This window comes from Ornithorhynchus anatinus, chromosome X1 (genome assembly GCF_004115215.2).
Source record: "Ornithorhynchus anatinus isolate Pmale09 chromosome X1, mOrnAna1.pri.v4, whole genome shotgun sequence".
Classification (NCBI taxonomy): domain Eukaryota; kingdom Metazoa; phylum Chordata; class Mammalia; order Monotremata; family Ornithorhynchidae; genus Ornithorhynchus; species Ornithorhynchus anatinus.
This window is the reverse complement of record NC_041749.1, coordinates 43,753,942-43,773,467: the sequence shown is the minus strand read 5'-3', so window position 1 is coordinate 43,773,467 and position 19,526 is coordinate 43,753,942. Positions and strand designations below refer to the sequence as shown.

Sequence of the window (19,526 nt, the reverse complement as noted above, 5' to 3'; positions counted from 1 at the left end):
GCTACTTGTTCAGCAGAGCCGAGCTTCTTTTCCTGACCCAGTTCTGCATGAAATCATTTATGTAGACAATTATCATGTTAATATAATGCCTTTTGCCTTCATGGGGCCTTTCTTCCTAGGAGACCTCAAAGAACTTTCTCCAGACATTATCTAATTCTGTCGTCGCTCTCTCCTCCTTCTACTCCACCTCCTCTTCCTCTTTTTTCCTCCTTCCCACCCCCTCTTCTTCCACCTCTTCATTCAATCATACTTATTGAGCACTTACTGTATGCAAAGTACTTCTCTTCTTCACCCTCCTCCTCTCCTTCCTTCCCCTCCTCTTCCCCCTCCTCCTACCCACCCCCTCTCCTTCCTCCTCTTCTTCACCCTCTTCCTCTCCTTCCTTTCCCTTCTCCTCCCCGGCTCCTCCCTGTCCTCATCCTCATCCTCTGGGTCCTCAGTCTCTTCCACTTCCAGGCCACAGAGCTTGGTTGCAAAGGGCTGTCTCCCTGACTTTCTATCCACTAATACAGGTGCCTGGTATCTGCATCTCCTGCAGCCGTAGTCGGGGTGGGGAGACCATACTAGCCATTGGGCAACGCTGGTCAATCTCAGAGTTTGGGATGGTGACTCCAACCATGTGGAACTCTCTGTTGGACTGGGAGGTCCTGAAGGGCAGGGATCATGTCTATCGATTTTAAAAAATAATAGTAATAATAATAATGGTATTTTTAAAGCGGTGATATGTGCCAAGCACCATTCTAAGCACTGGTGTAGATACAGTGTTACCAGGTTGTCCCACCTAGGGCTCACAGTCTTAATCCCCATTTTATAGATGAGGTAACAGGCACAGAGAAGTTAAGTGACTTGCCCAAAATCACACAGCTAACAAGTGGCAGAGACTGGATTAGAACCCATGACTACTGACTCCCAAACCTGTGCTCTTTCCACTAAGCCACTCTGTTTCTACTAGCATTATGGCACTGTACTCTCCCAAACGTCTGGTTCAGAGCTTAACACACCATAAACATTGAGTTAATATTATTGATTGATTGATCAATTGGGTGTCTTGACCCTCATTCCTATTCTCTTGGCTGTCCTCTCTCTCTTTGTGGCAATTCCCACTGACAGCACCAATAAGGAAATACTTTGGTTGGGACTGAGTCCATTTTTAGTATTTTGGATGGGGAAGGAGATTTGTGAGGATTTTTTTATGTGGGGCCTGCACCTACTTCCATACGGAGAGAAGGAAAGGAAGCAGAGTTATCCTTGACCAAATTCAAAGATCATAAAGAGCGAGTTTTTGATGGGGACAATTTGAGGAAATGGTCTATGTACCTTGCAAAAAAAAAATACTGCACCTTTGAGGGTCTTAAACCTTGTAGGTTTAAACCTGCTGTTTATAACGGTTATTGAGAAGCAGCCTGGCCTAGTGGATGGAGCATGGGCCTGGGAGTCAGAAGGACCTGGAATCTAGTCCTAGCCCTACCACATGTCTGCTGTGTGTCCTTGGGCAAGTCATTTCACTTCTCTGTGCCTCAGTTACTTCAAGTGTAAAATGGGAGTTTAGACTGTGAGCCCTAAGTGGGCCAGGGACTTTGTCCGATCTGATTAGCTTGTATCTACCCCAGTGCTTAGAACAGTGCTTTGTCCTTAGTAAGCGTTTAACAAATGTCAACATCGCACGCGATATTATTGAGCATATCGATTTTCATCTTCTATTATGATTGTTTTCCCACATATTCCTCTTCTCAGACTCTTGTTTCTTCTCTCTGTAAATGCTCAGTACACAGAAGACAGTCGATGAATACCATCGATTGATCAATTCTTTTAAAATAGTACCAGATGAATACCACATTTTCAGAATCGCCGTGACTGAAATGTTTTGCTGCATGTATGAAATCGTGATTAAGTCCTGGGGAACGCATTCTTATATCATAATTCCACCAGGATGCCATTGTGATTAAGCAATAGTCAGTAACAAAGCAGGTCATTGTTAATTCCAGTTGTGCATTGTTCTTGCCTACAGGAAATTACAACTTTTATTGGAAGGCTTCTACTCAGTCGCCTTATTGAGTTCCTCTTATTTCTAATGATGGTTAATGAATACTAACAATGAACAGGGGTCTGGAGCCCAATCGGCAGGGATAAAACAGGCTCCTGGCTGGAGCTGAAACTATTGCTTAGTCCTTTCTATTGGAAAAATGCTCTATGCCACCTTTTCAAATAAGCAAATATGCCTGGCAATCTTCCTGGGGAGATTCTGTGTTCTCTTTTACAGTTGAGCCTAGAAATTCCTCTTCCTTCAAATCTCTAAGCTCCTTGTGGGCAAGGTTCATGCCTACCACTTCTGTTACACCATACTCTCCCACGTGCTTAGTAGAGGGTTCTGCACGCAGTAAGGACTCAATAAATAACACCGATTGATAGATTGCCTGACCACTGCTCTCCCATCTTCAAAGCCCTCCTCCTGAAAACCATCTTCTTCAGGAAGCCTTCCCTGATTTAACTTTCTTCTCCCTCAACCTCCCACTTCAACATATACACTCACAGCCCTCTGTAGTACTTTTGAACATGTTGATCTATTTAACTATCTATCACTCTTCTGTTTAAGTACTTACTATTCAAACTATCCATCTTTCCAGTATCTTCCTCCTATTGGTGGTAGAAATAGTACTTATTAAGTGCTTACTGTGTGGAGAGCACTGTATTATGTGCTGGGAAAGCTTGCAAAAGTGGGAATTAGACATGGTCCATGCCTTCTGGGGGCTCACAATCTAAGAATAGAGTGGGGAGAAGGGACTGGAGACCGACACATCAAGAGTGATGGCACAATAAAAGATTAAAACAGGATAAAACACGAGGATAAATACATAAAATAAAAACAAAATCAGCTGTGGCTAGAGGAGCAGAATTTCAGGCTCCAGGGGACCCCAAGTCCAGGATGCACCCTTAGCCACAGCGACAGTTCTGGCAGCCACTAGTCTTCCTGGCGATTGGTGGGGGCCTCGTGCTGCAGAGATTTTCTCTTTCCCACCAGGCAGGTGGAAGGCAAGATGGGGTGGAGTCTCCTGGAAGATGCAGAGGAGAGCTGGTGCCGGTGGTCCGAGAGGCAGTGTGGCTAGTGGCCCAGTATAGGGAGATGCCAAGAGAGAATGTCAGTGGCTCTTATTCCTGTCTTGGCACACAGACTAAGTCAGGAGAAGAGGCCCTGCGTGGCAGGAGGGAAGGAGGCAGTTATCGTGGTTGCTCCTATCTCTAAATTATTTTGGGTTTGTCTCCCCCATTACTCTGCTCTGATGGCAGCAATTTGTTCTTTTATCAATTTCAAGCATTTATTGAACACCTGCTGAGTGATGCAACTTGGGTGAATTAGAGAGGCAGTGCCGCCGAGAGGATAGAGCACAGGCCCGGGAGTCAGAGGGACCTGGGTTCTAATTCTGGCTCTTTCACTTGTCTGCAGTGTGACCTTGGACCTCATCTGTAAAATGGTGATTAATGTAATGAGTCCCATGTGGAACATGGATTGAGTCCAACGTGTATTTACCCCAGCATTAAGTTCAGGGCCTGGCACATAAGTGCTTAACAAATGCCACAAAAAAAGTGAATTAGTACAGTGCTCTGCAAACAGTAAGTGCTTAATAAATATGATTGATTGATTGATTGGGGAGGGAATCTTTAAAGAATGAGATTTGAAGACTTTAAAAATGGGGAGGACTGCCATCTGGCAGGTATGGAAGAGGAGGAAGTTCCTCTCTGGAATCAGCTGTTCCCCTCCTACCTTACATCACTGATCTTTTACTACAACCTTTAGAATACCAATCTGCTCACTGGACCTCAATCTTGTCTGTCTCTCTTCCAACTCCTTTCTCACTTTCTCCCTCTGGCCTGAAACTCCCTCCCCCTCCATATTTGACAGAACACCACTTTCAAAATCCTACTTAAATCACACCTCCTTCAAAAGGCCTTGCCTGATCAGGCCTTCATTTTCCCACTCTATTTGCCCTTCTATCTGTGTCACCTGTGTGCTTGGGTCTTTCCCCTTGAGCACTTTGATACTCATCCTACCCCCAGCCCTCTATTCTCTCTCACTTCCCCTGTCTGTAGCTTATTTTAATGACTGTCTCCCACTTTGGCCTATGAACTCCTTATGGGCAGGATCATGTCTACCAACTCCTCTGTATTGTGCTCACCAAATGCTTAGTAGAATACACTGCATGCAGTAAGGGCTCAATAAATACAATTGATTGATTGATTGAATGGTGTAAGAAGGAGGTGGTGGCAGGAGAATTGAGAGTGGGGAATAATTAGAAGGTGAAGGAAGGAGGAGTGAAGAGGTACCAGCTGTGGTGTAGCAGGTGAAGAATCACCATGTAAAATGGAGAGAGGTGGTGGGGAGTCTGGTATGTTATGTTCTCCCTGCTTCTGCCCTGCCTGTTTGAGGTACCCACTACTACAACCCATGAATCTCTCATGCCTTCTCCTCATCACAAAATTTGTGTGGACAGGCACCATGTCAGTGTTGGTAGCCTGATGAGAGATTCATTCATTTGTATTTATTGAGTGCTTACTGTGTGCAAAGCACTGTACTAAGCACTTGGAAGAGTACAATATAACAATAAACAGACACATTCCCCAAGCACAGTTAGCTTAGGCAGTGTGATCTAATGGGAAGAGCATGTTATCTGGAATCAGAAGACCTGGAATCTAGCCCCGCTCTGCCTCAGGCCTGCTGGATGATCTTGGGTAAGACACTTAAATCTCTCCGAGCTTCAGTTTCTTCATCTTTCAAATGGACATAAGATATTTGGGTGCCCATGAGATACAGGGACTGTCCCCAGTCTGATGGCCTACTGGAAAGAATATGGGCCTGAGAGTTAGAGGACCTGATTTCTAAACCTGGTTCCACCATTTGTCTGCTGTGTGACTGTGGGCGAGTCACTTAACCTCTCTGTGCCTCAGTTCCCTCATCTGCAAAATGGGGATTCGATACCATTTTCCCTCCTACTTAACCTGTGAGCCCCATGGGGGATCTGATTATCTTGTATCTACCCCAAGGCTTAGTACAGTGTTTGGCCCATAGTAAGCACCTAACAAATTTCACAGTTATTACTCTTCTTGATCTACCTCCGCATTTAGCACAGTGTTTAACAAATATTAAAAAAGAAGTAACGGAGGTCTCGGCTGAAGGATCACTAGGGAGAAAGACTAATCATAAGAGTTAGTTAGCAATGGCCTAGTGTCTTTATGGGAAAGCTTCCTTGGAGGCCATTGCTTTACCATTGGAAGTGAAATAATTAACCCTGTTGTTTCTACACTTTCACATCAACTTCTGTAAGATCTCAATAGAGCCCTTCCGCGTCCTCTCCCCTCCCTCATCTCATGGGGGAAAACAATGGATGAGCTATTTTGAGTGTTGGAAGGACAGGAAGTCTTCATTAAGTTCATCTCCAGACACCAAAGCAGTGGGCCAGGGTCAAAGGGAAGAGGCTGCCTCCTCTCATTTCTCAGAGAATGTGCTGGTTCCTTCCCGGATGAGGGAGACAGAGGGAGTGTCCTCAGAGGTCTAAATAAAGCTTCATAACGGCCTGGATCTTAAACCCTCAAGTTTCCATCTACTGGCAAGATCATCTGTCTATGAGACCATCTGTCTGTGAAGACTGAACCTTGACCTCTTCACCCACGGGGCTCAGGCAGAAGTTTTGGGGGAGAATATGATTGCTTCCTGAGATTTTTTATCTTTTAATGGTCTTTGTTAAGGTCTTAGTGTGTGCCAGGCATTGTTCTAAGTACGGGGATAGATACAAGTTAACCAAGTTGAACACAGTCCATCTCCCATGTGGAGCTCACAGTCTTAATCCCTGTTTAACAGATGGGAAAACTGAGACAAAGAAAAGTTAATCTTGGCTCCACCATTTACCTCTGTGTAACCTTGGGCAAGTCACTTTACTTCTCTGTGCCTCAGTTACCTCATCTGTAAAATGAGGCGATGATGTTGATGAATGTGGTGGAGGTGGTGGTGGTGATGATGATGAAGATGGTGGTGGTGTGATGACATGGACTGAATAAACTAAGGCATCATCTTTAAAATTCACATTCCCCAAGGATGGGTTCATGATTTTGAAGGATAATTAGCTGTCCATCAAGCAAATTCTTAGAAAGGGAATCAGTTTACTGGGAGAAACACGGAGCCCAAGCTATTGGCCAGAAGTCATGCTAGGACCAGTTTTATAGCTTTGACTCTGGAAGGGTGAATCAGATTGAGTACCTGTCCTCTGGCCCTGTATGAGGTTTGAGGGATTCATTCTTGACCCAAGAAATCATGGCAGCATCCCAGCTTGGCTATCTCACTCTGTCTTCGGAATTTAGCATGGATGCAGGTTCTGGTCTCACTTCTGGAGTTTGGGAGACCAGCCTACAATGCCCCCTCCCCACTAATCTGGGAGAGCAGATGAATGGGGTCAAACTCTGCTGCCAGAGAGTCTAAGGGCCAACCTGTTTCTGGCCTCTTCATCAGTAAGTATCATTGATTGATTGATTGGTGGGGCAATAGATGGGGACGTAGAGAAAGCGGTGCATTTATTTCTCCGATTCCCAAAAAAGACCCACCTAGAGAAGCAGCATGGCCTAGTGGATAGAGCATAGGCCAGGGAGACAGAAGGTCATAGGTTCTAATCCTAACTTTACCACATATCTGCTGTGTGACCTTGGGTGAGTCACTTTACTTCTCTGGGCCTCAGTTACCTCATCGGTGAAATGGAGATTGAGATTCTGAGCCCCACATGGGACAAGGACTGTGTCCAACCCCATTTGCTTGAATCCACCCCAGCTCTTAGTACAATGCTTGACACATAGTAAGAGTTTAACAAATATCACAATTATTATTATTATTAGTTCAGAGGGAACTGAAATGATCTGGGCCCTGCTGGGGCCTCTGATCCTGCCCAAACGTGGCATCCCCACTTCCCGCCCCCGACTCCAGAAGGTAGGTGGCTGAGGCTGAGACAGCACAGGCACCTCTTGCCATCCCTTAGCTAGCAGTCAATCAATCAGTGGTATTTATAGAGCACTTAGTGTGTATAGAGCACTGTACTAAGCATTTGGGAGAATGCTATACAACAGAATTAGCAGTTATGTCCCCTTCCCATAATGAGCTTGATTCTGAAGAAAATTTGGGTGCCTATTTTCCAACCCTCTGTGGTTTTCCTTTCTTAGGGTGGGGCTGCCGGCAGGCATTCTCCTGAAGGGAACCCCGAGAGGGTAGCCCCCCCACCTAAAATCAGCCACCAGCAGCAGCACTCTACTTCCTGAAAGAGACCCTCACCACACACACACACATCCAGGCAAGTGAGATAAGAGGTGTTTGCCCTCCCAGGCCTCCCCTGGGGCTGAGCGGCAGGCTCAGTGTGGGACTTCCATTTATTGAAATCATTCATTCAATCATATTTATTGAGTATTTACTGTGTGCAGAGCACTGTCCTAAGCACTTGGGAGAGTACAATATAACAATAAACAGATACATTCCCTGCCCACAATGAGCTTATAGTCTAGGGGGAGACAGACATTAATATAAATAAATAAATTACAGAAATGTACATAAGTGCTGTGGAGCTGGGAGAGGGGATGAATGAAGACAGCAAGTCAGGGTGTCGCAGGAGGGAGTGGGAGAAAAGGAAAAGAGGGCTTAGTCAGAGAAGGCCTCTTGGAGGAGATATCCCTTTAATAGGGATTTGAATGGAGCAGAGAATTGTCTGTTGGATTTGAGGAGGAAGGGCATTCCAGTCCAGAGGCAGGACATGGGCAAAGGTGGGCAGCGACATAGACGAGATACCACCACTGTTCCGTGGCCTTGGACTTGGTGCTTGTTAAGCACTTGCTATATGCCAGGCACCATACTAAGGGCTGGGGTAGATACAAGGTAATCAGGTTGAACCCGGCCCCTGACCCACAAGAGGCTCAGTTTAACTTGGAGGGAAGAGGATTTAATCCCTATTTTACAAATGAGGTAACTGAGGCACAGTGAAGTGAAATGATTTGCCTGAGGTCAGAGAGTAGACAAGTGGCAGACCTGGTATTAGAACTAGGTCCTCTGACTCAACACACATCCCCCAAATCATGTATACTTCTTCATTAGCTAGGTGGCTTTGGCAGGTCAGAGGTCGGTCCATCATGTGAATGATTTCTGATGAATCTCCCCTCTCTGACCTAGAGCCTGTCTTGTCACACTAGTAGAGCTTTCCTTCTGGGAAAAAAACATCACCCAGGATTTTCTACTCTTATACCAGTAGTCCTTCAGATAATCTGGAAGTTCTCAATTTTAACATCGTCCTTTTAAATTGGTGCCTTTCTCTTCCAAAAATAAAAACAATAATGGTGATATTTGTTAAGTGCTTACCAGGTATCATGCACTGGAGAAGATACAGTGAGGGCAGATATAGTCCATGACCCACATGGAGATCACAGTCTAAAGGGGAAGGAGCGGCAGTGTTACCCAGTGGCTAGAGTGTGGCCCTGGGAGTCAGACTACCTGGGTCTAATCCCAACTCCTCCACTTGTCTGCTGTGTGATCTTGGACAAGTCACTTCACTTCTCTGTGCCTCAGTTACCGCATCTGTAAAATGGGGATTAAGTCCGTGAACCCTATGTGGGACAATCAGTTTAGCTGGTATCTACCCCAGCATTTAGTACAGTGCCTGGCATCTAGTAAGTGCTTAACAAATGCCACTAAAAAATGGGGCATATAGACCTTTAATCCCCATTTTTTAGGTGAGAGAATTGAGGCACAGGAAAATGAAGTTTGTTGCCCAAGACCAAACAACAAGAAAGTGGCAGAGATGCATGAAAAACATCATAGGTTTCTACTGGGAGAGAAATCATGGTTAATTAACTGTTGCACTGTACTCGTCCAAGTGCTAAGTGCAGTGCTTTGCAAATTATTATTATTATTATTGTATTTGTTAAACATTTTCTCTGTGCCAAAGCACTGTTCTAAGCATTGGGGTAGATACAAGGTAACTAGGTTGTCCCACATGGGGCTCACAGTCTTAAATCCCCATTTTATAGATGAGGTAACTGAGGCCCAGAGAAGTTAGGTGGCTTGTCCAAGGTCACACAGCAGACAAGTGGCAGAGCACTGATATACTAGTAAGGGCTGCATAAATTCTATTGATTGATTGATTGATTGTGGGACATGTGATTGCCTCGATGGCCACTTGAGTAATTTATCTCCTAATTAAGAGAAACAGGCTTCTAGAAGCCAGGTCCCTTAATCTCTTTCCTGTCCTTTTTTCAAGGGGCCACACTGCTTCTCCTAAAAAGCGCTTCTCTTTCTCTTACCAAGACTATCTTTTCACTTCCCTACCTGGGAGTATGGGGTCAAGTTTAGGTGTCCTACTTAGCCACCTTCTCCTTGAGATCCACCCTCGCCCACCCCCCTCTTCCAACTCCAGGGTCATTCAGACCAACACAACTTCACCTCCTGCCCCGTTCTTCTTTCCCTGCATCCCAGCCAGATCATATTTGAGTCTCTCTTAAAGGAAATCATAGTGATGGCCCTGCTTCTTTGTTTCCCTCCCCCTGGATCTCTTTTGATGTCACTCTATCTCCAGAACCGAATGATGAAAGCGACTTCTTAGTGTTTTGGGTTTTTTTTGCGCTTCCTGCTCCCGATATAGCACCGACCAGCCTCCCTTCAAGCCATGAGGCTGTTTCCCCTCCTTGGGAGATAAATGACCCAAATGGCTGCTGAGGCAGTCACATGACCCTTACTGGTTAATTAACGGTGATTTTCCTCCCAATAGAAACGTACGATGCTTTTCATGCAAAAATATCCTTTTGTTCTCTTTCCTGTGACCTACTTTAATATCAAAGGCCCCATTGAAAAGTAACATCCTACAGATTGTTTTCTACGTCAACGATGAGCTTCTGGGGTCTCGTGTCCCATTCGGCATAGAGAGACCCTGGAGGAGTTTCTAATACGGTGGTCCTTTCTACCCTGGCAAGTTCACCTTGAGGATACTAGAGACTTTCCTAGAGACTTTTATATCGGCCTTTTTGGAATTCTAATGGCTGCCTGAAGTGATCTGAGGGGATGGGGATCAGAAGAACTCAGAAGAACCTTGTTATCTATTAAGATGTTGGAGGGGTGAGTGACTTGGTCCCAGAAAGGCCATTCTTCCCAAGTTACTGAGAATGACCATCTCTGCATATCAAGTACTTAGTACAGTGCTCTGCAAAAAATAAGCACTCAATAAATGCCATTGACTGATTGATGGATGGATGACCCCTCCATTACGCTAGCATGACCCCACCCCTGCCAGCCTCATGCATTCCGAGAAGCAGCGTGGCTCAGTGGAAAGAGCCCGGGCTTGGGAGTCAGAGGTCATGGGTTCTAATCCTATCTCCACCACTTGTCAGTTGCGATACTTTGGGCAAGTGGCTTAACTTCTCTATGCCTCAGTTCCCTCATCTGTAAAATGGGATTAAGACTGTGAGGCCCACATGGGACAACCTGATCACCTTGTATCCCCCCAGTGCTTAGAACAGTGCTTTGCACATAGTAAATGCTTAACAAATACCATAATAATAATTATTATTATTATTCAGTTGTCTCCTCCCTACCCGCAGTTTACTTTAATGTCTGTCTCTCCTTCATTCATTCATTCATTCATTCATTCATTCATTCATTCATTCATTCATTCAATCGTATTTATTGAGCTCTTATTGTGTGCAGAGCACTATATTAAGTGCTTGGAAAGTACAATTCAGCAGTAGAGACACTGCTAGAACGTATGTAATCCCCCTTAGGGCAGAGATCGTGTCTACTCACTCTATTGTCCTCTCCCAGCATTTGCTACAGTGCTCTGCACAGAATAGTGTTCAATAAATATGATTGACTGATTGATTGATTGATTGATTGATTGGGAGAGGCACTCTCTCCAACCCCTGAGCTGCTCTGAATAGCGGCATCCTTTGTGGGAGTGGGAAGGATGAGTGAGGAGGAGAAATCAAGGAAGAAACAAGCTAAAGTCCCTCGAGAGGTATCACTTCCCTCTCTGGTTTACCAAACAATGAAGGCGATAGTGTGGGGTGGCCCAGTGGGGCCTGGTGTTTTGGATCTAGACCGTAAGCTTGTTGTGGGCAGGGAATGCATCTGTTTTGGATAGAGCAAGGGCCAGGGAGTCAGAATAATAATAATTATGGTATTTGTTAAGTACTTACTATGTGCCAAGTACTGTTCTAACTCCTGGGTTAGATACAAGGTAATTGAGTTGGACACAGTCCCCATCCCACATGAGGCTCACATTCTTAATCCCCATTTTACAGATGAGGTAACTCAGGCCCAGAGAAGTGAAAAGACTTGCCCAAGGTTACACAGCAGATGAGTGGTGGAGCCAGATTAGAACCCACGACCTCTGACTCCCCAACCCGTGCTCTTGCTACTAGGCCCTGTGGCTTATCCCTGCTGTGCCACTTGTCTGCTGTTCGATCTGGGCAAGTCACTTAACTTCTCTGTGCCTCGGTTATCTGTTCTTTATAATGGGGGTTGAGAGTGTGAGCCCTATGTGGGGCAGGGACTCTGTCCAGCCTGATTAACTAGTATATACCCCAGCATTTAAAATAGTGTGTGGCACATAGCAAGCACTTAGCAAGTACTTATAAATACAATAATAATGATCATTATTTTTGTTATTGGGTTATCACATTTTCCCAAGCACTTAGTACAGTGCTCTACACATAGTACAGCACTGATAAATAAGACTGAATGAATGGGTCAGCAGTTGGGAGCCAGGCCCAGTGGTGGCTGAGGACACTCAGTGGCCTCCTGTTCATGATAGTGGCTTCCCGCTCTGTGCCCTCTGGGGCTGGTGGCCAGAAGTAGGAAGGCAGTGTGGCTAGAGAAAAGGGCATGGGGCCAGGAGTCTAGAGAGGTGAGTTCTTGTCCCAGCTCAGCTCCAAAATGAGCAGGGACGATATCTACCTACAACCTTGTATTTTCCCAAGCACCTAGTACTCTGCACACATCAAATGCTTAATAGACACCACCAATTGATTGACTGCCACTGATCTGCCAGGTGGCCTTGGGCAAATAATGTCACATTTCTGGGCCTCACTTTCAATCTAGCAGTGGCATTTATTGAACACCTACTGTGTGCAAAGCACTGTACTAAGCATTTGAGAGGGACAGTATAACCAGTTGGTAGTCATGTTCCCTGCCTATAGGGAGCTTACAGTCTCCTTTTCCTCATCTGTAAAATGGGGAGAAGATATCTACTTTCTTTAGCTCCTAGATTGGGAGCCTTCTCCAGGAGGCCTTCCCAGGCTGAGCCCTCCCTTTCCCTCTGCTCCTTCTCCCCTCCCTATTCCTCCTTCCCCTCCCCACAGCACTGTGCATATTTGTATATATTATATATTACTCGATTTATTTTGTTAATGATGTGTCTATATCCATGATTCTATTTATCACAATGATATCAATGCCAGACTATTTGTTTTGTTTTGTTTTGTTCTCTTTTGCTTTGCTGTCTGTCTCCTCAGTTTAGACTATGAGACTGTTATTGCACAAAGATTGTCTCTGTTGCCATATTGTACATTCCAAAAAAAGTGCTTAGTACAGTGCTCTGCACACAGTAAGCGCTCAATAAATATGATTGAATGAATGAGAAGAAAGAAACTCTAGCGAAGTTTCTTTCCACTCCCCCCAAGAGTTAAAATCCAATCCTGTCTTCTGAAAGTAAGGTTTCTTTCCTCAGGGCTGGGATCTGGGTCCACAGACCCCAGCAGAAAAATGTGAGATATGGTCTCAGGGGAGCTCCCTATGGGGAGGGAACATGTCTGCTAATTCTGTTGTATTTTACTCTTTCAAGTGCTTAGTAGAGTACTCTACACATAGCAAATGTTCAATAAATACCATGGATTAACTGACTGACTGATGTGAAGAAGTGACAGCATTGGAGACAGTAAAAAAGTGAGGGTAAACATTCAAACTGCCAGCCCTGGGGGGACCGGAGCTAAGGGTGGCCAACCCAGTGATAGAAAAGGTGCCTCAGTCCCTTCAGGAAGGAGTCTGTGTCCCCAGTGAATCCAGAGAGTTGGGGACGGACGGCGGCCCCTGTGGACTGGAGGTGGGAGCTGGGGCTCCCCCAGCTGGGCCAGAAGGGAACGCACAGAGGGAAACATGGTCCCGAGCGGTTGCCTTCAAGGAGGACAGGTGGCCCACGTCGTTAAGTCAGGTGTTTAATTCGGTTGCTGGAAAATGTGCATTAGGCAGGGGTTGCTGGCAGTGGGGGGCGGGGGGGAGGAACAGGCAGAAGGTGGTGGGAGAAAGGGGGGAGCTGGGGAGGAGGGAGAGGCCTAGCACATGTGGTTGACCAGAAATGGGGCTCCTGGTTGAGGTTGTTGCTGGAGGCGGCAGGGGCAGCTGCATCGTCCTAGCAGACGGTGAATAGGAAGAGAGGAAGACTCCACCAGTGGAATCCAGGGGACCTTTTAGGGAACAGCTCAGGGCCACCCGGCCCATATCGGCCCAGGAAAAGGGCAGACTCTGACGAACTGGGGAAAAAAAGACACTAAAATGGAACCTGCGGGGACCTTCATAGGGGAGTTTCCACAGAAACTGGGATGGCTAAAACACATGGTTGTGCTTGCTGTCCCAGGTCAGGAGAGGCGACCCCAGGAGCCAGCGGGTTCAGAGCCCAGAAGTCACCCCATCCCGGGACCTCAGGGAATCATCTGAGTTGGAGGGTCAGATCCACTAGCCATTAACTCACTCCACTGGCCGAGGGTTGGGGCTCAAAATCTGCCTCAACAGCATAGATTCCCTAACATGGTGAGGTGTGGGCACAATTCCTCTTCTCTCTCTCTTTTCTCTTTTCCCTTCCTTTCCCTCTTCCCCTTCATCTGCCCCTCCCATTTTGCTTTTCCCCTTTCTTTTCCCTCTTCTCCTTCTCCTTTCATTTTCCTTTTTTGGTCCCTTATCCCCTTCTCTCTTCTCTTTCCTCTTTTCTGCTTCCCTTTCCCTCTTTCCTCTCTTCCCTCGTTTCCTTCCATTTTCCCTTTCTCCTCCCCTTTCCCTCTTTTCTTGCCATTTTATTTTCCCCTTTCCCTTCCTCTTCCCCTTCTTTCCCCTTCCCTTCCCTTTCCCTCGCTTTTCCTCTTGCATTTCCTCCCTTTATTCTAGTCTGTAAGCTCAATGTGGGCAGGGAATGGGTCTACAAACTATGTTATATTGTACTCTCCCAATTGTTTAGTACAGTGCTGTGCACCCAGTAAGTGCAATACAGTTGATCAACTGATCGATTCCCCTCTCCCCTCCCTCCCTATTCTCTCTCCCTTTTGTTTTCCTGCTCCCCATTTCTCCCCATGGTGTACCAGAGGATTCCAACCTCTCTTCAGTTGACCCAAGCATCCTCCCGCAATCTCCTCCCTGTGGGGCTTCAGTTCTTACCACAGGGGAACTGAGAGGGAAGAGCAGCTTTGGGAGCTCTTCTCTCCACCACAGGGGTGCAGGGCCCCAGGACCGGAGGAGTGGATGGGGAATGCTGCCACGTTTTCCGGGAGGGAGAGGAAAAGAGGCAGGGGAGGCAACCCATTCTGGGCAAGCCAACCAATCCCAGCCAGGCAGTCGGGGGCTTTCTGTCAGACACCAGTCCCCAGTTTAGCTTTCCCTAGAGGGGGCTTCTTAGAAAGATTGGACATTCAATCAATCAATCAATCAATGATATTTTATGAGTGTTTGCCTTGCACAGAGCATTGGATTAAACACTGGGAGAGTACAGTAAAATAGAGTAGGTAGACCTAATCCTTGCCCACAAGGAGAGTACAGTCCCGAAGTGGACTTTACGGACTAGAGTATACCACTGTAATGAGGCTCCCTGGTAAAACCGAGACAGACGTCACCTCCCTTTGACCACTTTGGGCTACAGAGATCTAGAAGTCAGATAGTAGGGGGAAGAATAAACCCTGGTCTCCCCATTCTCTCCCTAGGAAGTCCCCTCAGCCTTCCCACTCTATCAATCAATCAATTAGTCTTATTCATTGAGTGCTTACTATGTGCAGAACATGGCACTATGCGCCTGGGAGAATACAGTAGAAAAGAATTAGCAGACAAGAACTTACAGTCTAGAGGACTGTATTTTCAGGGTCAAGTCAAGCTCATGGACACAAACTGCTTGTTGCCTTGGATAACATCCATTACTCTTGCTGGTGACTAGAAGCCTTTGTTCCTGTCCCTGAGCTCTGCTGCAGAAAGTGTTCAATGCTGCTGTCACTGGAGGTTCATGGGAGTTTTCCCTGACAATCAATCTCTCAGTGGTATTGATGGTACTGAGCGCTGATCCATTTAATTAGCAGTTGGGAAAGTACAACAGAAGAAAATCACACATTCCCTGCCCTCAAGGAGTTTACCATCTAATGGGGCAGATTCACGAAAGTGATTTACAAATGGAGGAAGTAGGAGGAAGAACAGGAAAAGCGGGAAGTGGAACAAATACAGCACAATGAAACAACTGAATAAATAACTTCTCTGCAGATGATTCTCAAATCGATCTCGTTAGACCTGATCACTCTCCTCATCTGAAATCTCACATTTCCCCACACACCCTGCTGGAACTTTTAAGCTCATTGGTAAAGATAACAGTATTTATTGAGCACCCACTGGGAAAAAGGCACCGCACTAAATGCTTGGTAAAAACAAGTGACATGTTCCCTGCCCGCAAGGAGGTTATACATTTAACAAGGGATACAAAGTTCCATTTGTCTAAAACTGAATTTCTCATCTTCCCTCCCAAAACATCTCCTTCTTCTAACTTTCCCAACATCGTTGGCAACACCACAGTCTTCCCTGTTTTTAAAGCCTGAAATCTCAGCAGTATATTTGACTCCTCGTTCTCTTTTGGGACTAGTGAGATAGATTTGGGAGTCAGTCACATAGCAGTTATTTATTCAGCAATTTCATTCTGATGTATTTGTACTCCTGTCTGCTGCATCCTTTGAGGGATATGACCTGGGAAGAAGAAAAATAAATCAGGATAGACCTCATGGGAGAGATGTGATTTTAGGAGTTGGTAAATTAGTTTGTTAGCTCCTTGAGGGCAGGGATGCCTAACACAGTGTTCTATACCCAATAGGAACTTGATAATTACTACTGAATGACAGAGAAGGCCTTTGGAGATGGGGACAATTGTGGTGTTTTGGACTGGAAGGGGAGACTGTAAGCTCTAGCCTATAAGCATGTTATGAGCAGGGAATGTGTCCTTTTAGTGCCATACTGTACTCCCTTGAGCTCTTAGTATAGTGCTTTGCACACAGTAAGTGCTCAATAAATATGATAGACTGACTGGCTGACCGGAAGGGGACTCCAAGCAGGAGGATGGGCACCAGCAAAGGACCAGAGGCAAGAGTTGGGGACTAGGTGTCACAGTAGATTGACTTAAGAAGAATAAAGGGTATGGTCTGAGGTGCAGTGGGAAAAGAAAATGGATAATCAGAAAGGTGCCTCTCGGGGTCACACCTGGAGAGTTTCCAGTACTCAACCAGTCTCTACTATGGTAGGGAGAGTCAAGCAGAGACATTTCTATTCCTAGCTTGGCCAGTGGCTAGTGAGTAGAAGACAAATGCTACATTTTATTGCCATTGTTCTTGTCTGTCCGTCTCCCCCGATTAGACTGTAAGCCCGTCAAACGGCAGGGACTGTCTCTATCTGTTGCCAACTTGTTCATCCCAAGCGCTTAGTACAGTGCTCTGCACATAGTAAGCGCTCAATAAATACTATTGAATGAATGAAAGTCAAAACTCACCCGTGATGGACTGCAGCAGCAGCACGGGAGTGAGCCGAGGGCGGAGACTCAGGTTTACTGTGCGGAAAGAGGCAGTGGTAAACTGCTTCTGTATTTTTACCAAGAAAACTCCATGGATGCACCACCAGAATGATTGCAGGTGGAGGTGGGGGCATCCTGGGAGAGATGCGTCCATGGTGTCGCTATGGGTCAGACACAACTCGACGGCATAAGACAACAAAATCAGAAGGGAGAGAGAGCTGATGGAGAGTCTTGAAATTGATGATGAGGAGTTTCTTCTTGATGTGGAGAGGAACGGGCAACCAGTGGAGGTTTTTAAGGAGTGGGGAAATGAGAGCAGAAAGACAGACAACCTGAGCAGCACATCTTGTACTCAACTTGACTCTGACACCTCCAACCCCTTGTTCATGTCCTTTCGCCTGCTTGGAACTCTTTCCCCCTTCAAGTCTTCCAGACTTCAACCTCCTGGTCTTCAAAGCCCTTCTGAAATCCCTGGAGGGTAGTTGGAACCCATCATTTTTCTTCTCCTCAGGTTCCATCCTCCCAACCATCATCTCAGCACTTTTGCATTATCGAACCTCTCTTCTCCCGCTTTTGACTGCAAGCTCCTTGTGAATAGGGGACTTGTCTACCAACTCTATTACATTGTTCTCTCCCAACTTCTTAGGAGAGTGCTCTGCACCCAGAAAATGCTCAATAAAAACAATTGATTGATTGATTGGATTTAAGTTTGCTCATCTGTAAAATGGCAATTAGACACTTGCTCTTCCCACCTTTTAGTTTGGAAGCCTCTTGTGAGACAGGGACTGTGTCTGGTCTGATTATCCTGTATCTATCCCAGTGCTTAACACAATGTTGAACACTAGTAAGAACTTATTAATAAATATTATTTAATAAAAACTTGATGCAAATGATGGATTAACTTTTCCCCATATGCCAGCCTGTAGAATTCAGAATGTTAGAGCTTGGATTTATGAAGATCTGATGCAAATAATGGATTAACTTTTCTACATGTGGCTGGCCTGTAAGATGGAGAGTGTCAGAGCTGGGATGTATGACTCCCAGATTTGGGGGGTGGGTCCACGTGGACCTAAAAGAACCCTATGGCAAAACCAAATGAAAAAGTTGAGGAGGATTGTGGCTTATCAAAGAGGGACAGGGCACCCTCCAGCCAAAAACTGACAGTGAAGGAGCACGGGTACTTGAAACGTGACCACAGATGACCAGTAAGCCACCTGACACAGCTGCACAAAGGTAGCAGGATTGTAAATTCTGGACATTCCAGCTATTTTGTCACCTCCAGAAGTCCCAAGACACCATGAAGAAACCTGTGACCCAACGAGAATTGGGCTGGGACTTCGGCTGGGGGACACATTTGGAAACAATTTTCCTTGGAATGCCTTCTCCTGGAATTGCATTTTAAATATATGTAGCAGGGGGCTGGGGAGGAGGGGGAGGGAAAGGGGAGAAGAAGCTGACTTTGAAAAATGAAAGAAAAAACAACTTCGAGCAATTACACAAGATCCCAGCTGCTGCAAGTTATACCAGTGAAGTGCGGTGGATTTTAAACTAAACCATGCAGTAGGAAGTGTGTCACATCACATGTCACACAAGTGCCTCAGAGATTCCCCAATCTGGCTGGAGTCATGCCTCACAGACTCCTGTCTCCGGCACCTCCTCTCCTTAGTCTAGCCCACCTGCTTCCCAGATCATCTTCAGAAACTGCCAATCAGACTGCTCCTCTCTGCCCATTCCCCCTCCAGTGGCTTCCTTTTCCTATGCATCCAACAGACACTCCTGACCACTGGCTTCAAACCCTCTTTCAGCTCTTTCCCTCTCCACCTTTTCTTTGTATGTCTGTCACCCGTCTCCTGTGCTCGGGTTCGTTAGGGAATCGGCCCAACAAGAGTGAGAGATGGGGATCAGAAAGGCTGAGTTTATATAAAATTATTCCGGGAGGTGAATTGAACTTCCCTTTTGGGAAGGATCTTCTTGTCTTATGCCGTTGAGCTGTTTCTGACCCATAGCGACACCACGGACTCATCTCTCCCAGAACGCCCCACTCTCCATCTGCAATTGTTCCTTGTAGTGTATCCATAGAGTTTTCTTAGTAAAAATACGGAAGTGGTTTACCATCGCCTCCTTCACAGTAAACTTGAGTCTCCGCCTTCTACTCTTCTCCCATGCTGCTGCTGCCCAGCACAAGTGAATTCTGACTTGTAGCAGATTGCCTTCCATTCACTAGCTACTGGCAAAGCTAGGAATGGAATGGGTAGGCCTCTGCTTGACTCGCCCTCCTGTAGCCGAGACTGGTAGAGTACTGGAAACTCTCCGGGTGTGACCCTGAGAGGGGTTTAGGAAGGATATAATTATTTAATTATTTTGGATGCAGCAAATTGAGCTTCCCTTTCAGGAGGAATAGGATTATTTAATGATATTAGAGCTTCCCTTCTGTTAGAGCTTCCCTGTTGGGAGGAATATACTTATGTGTTACTCACAGTTAGCTCTGGGCAGAGATGACGTGTGGCCGGCTGCTGCTTGTCTTGTTACACCACCCAGAAGTCAGAGGCCACAGGTATATATTACCTGTGCCCCCAAGCCAATGAAGATTCCAGCCTCAGCTTATCCAATCTCTGCCCTCCCTGCTCCTCCATACCTAATTTGATTGGCACGGGGGTGAAGGAAACCTTTTGTATCCCAGTCCTGGGCTGTCAATCTAGCGGTTTTCGTTGCGGAGGTGGTGCCCTCCCT

The 19,526-nt window shown here is 46.1% G+C and overlaps 1 non-coding gene across 1 annotated transcript; it reads right to left on the bottom strand.

Moving 5' to 3' along the window:
- Positions 1–18,990: 18,990 nt before the first annotated feature.
- On the bottom strand, positions 18,991–19,128 carry LOC114806836. The gene has a single exon (XR_003754894.1). It is a non-coding gene; the product is annotated as a small nucleolar RNA SNORA7 (small nucleolar RNA).
- Positions 19,129–19,526: the final 398 nt, after the last annotated feature.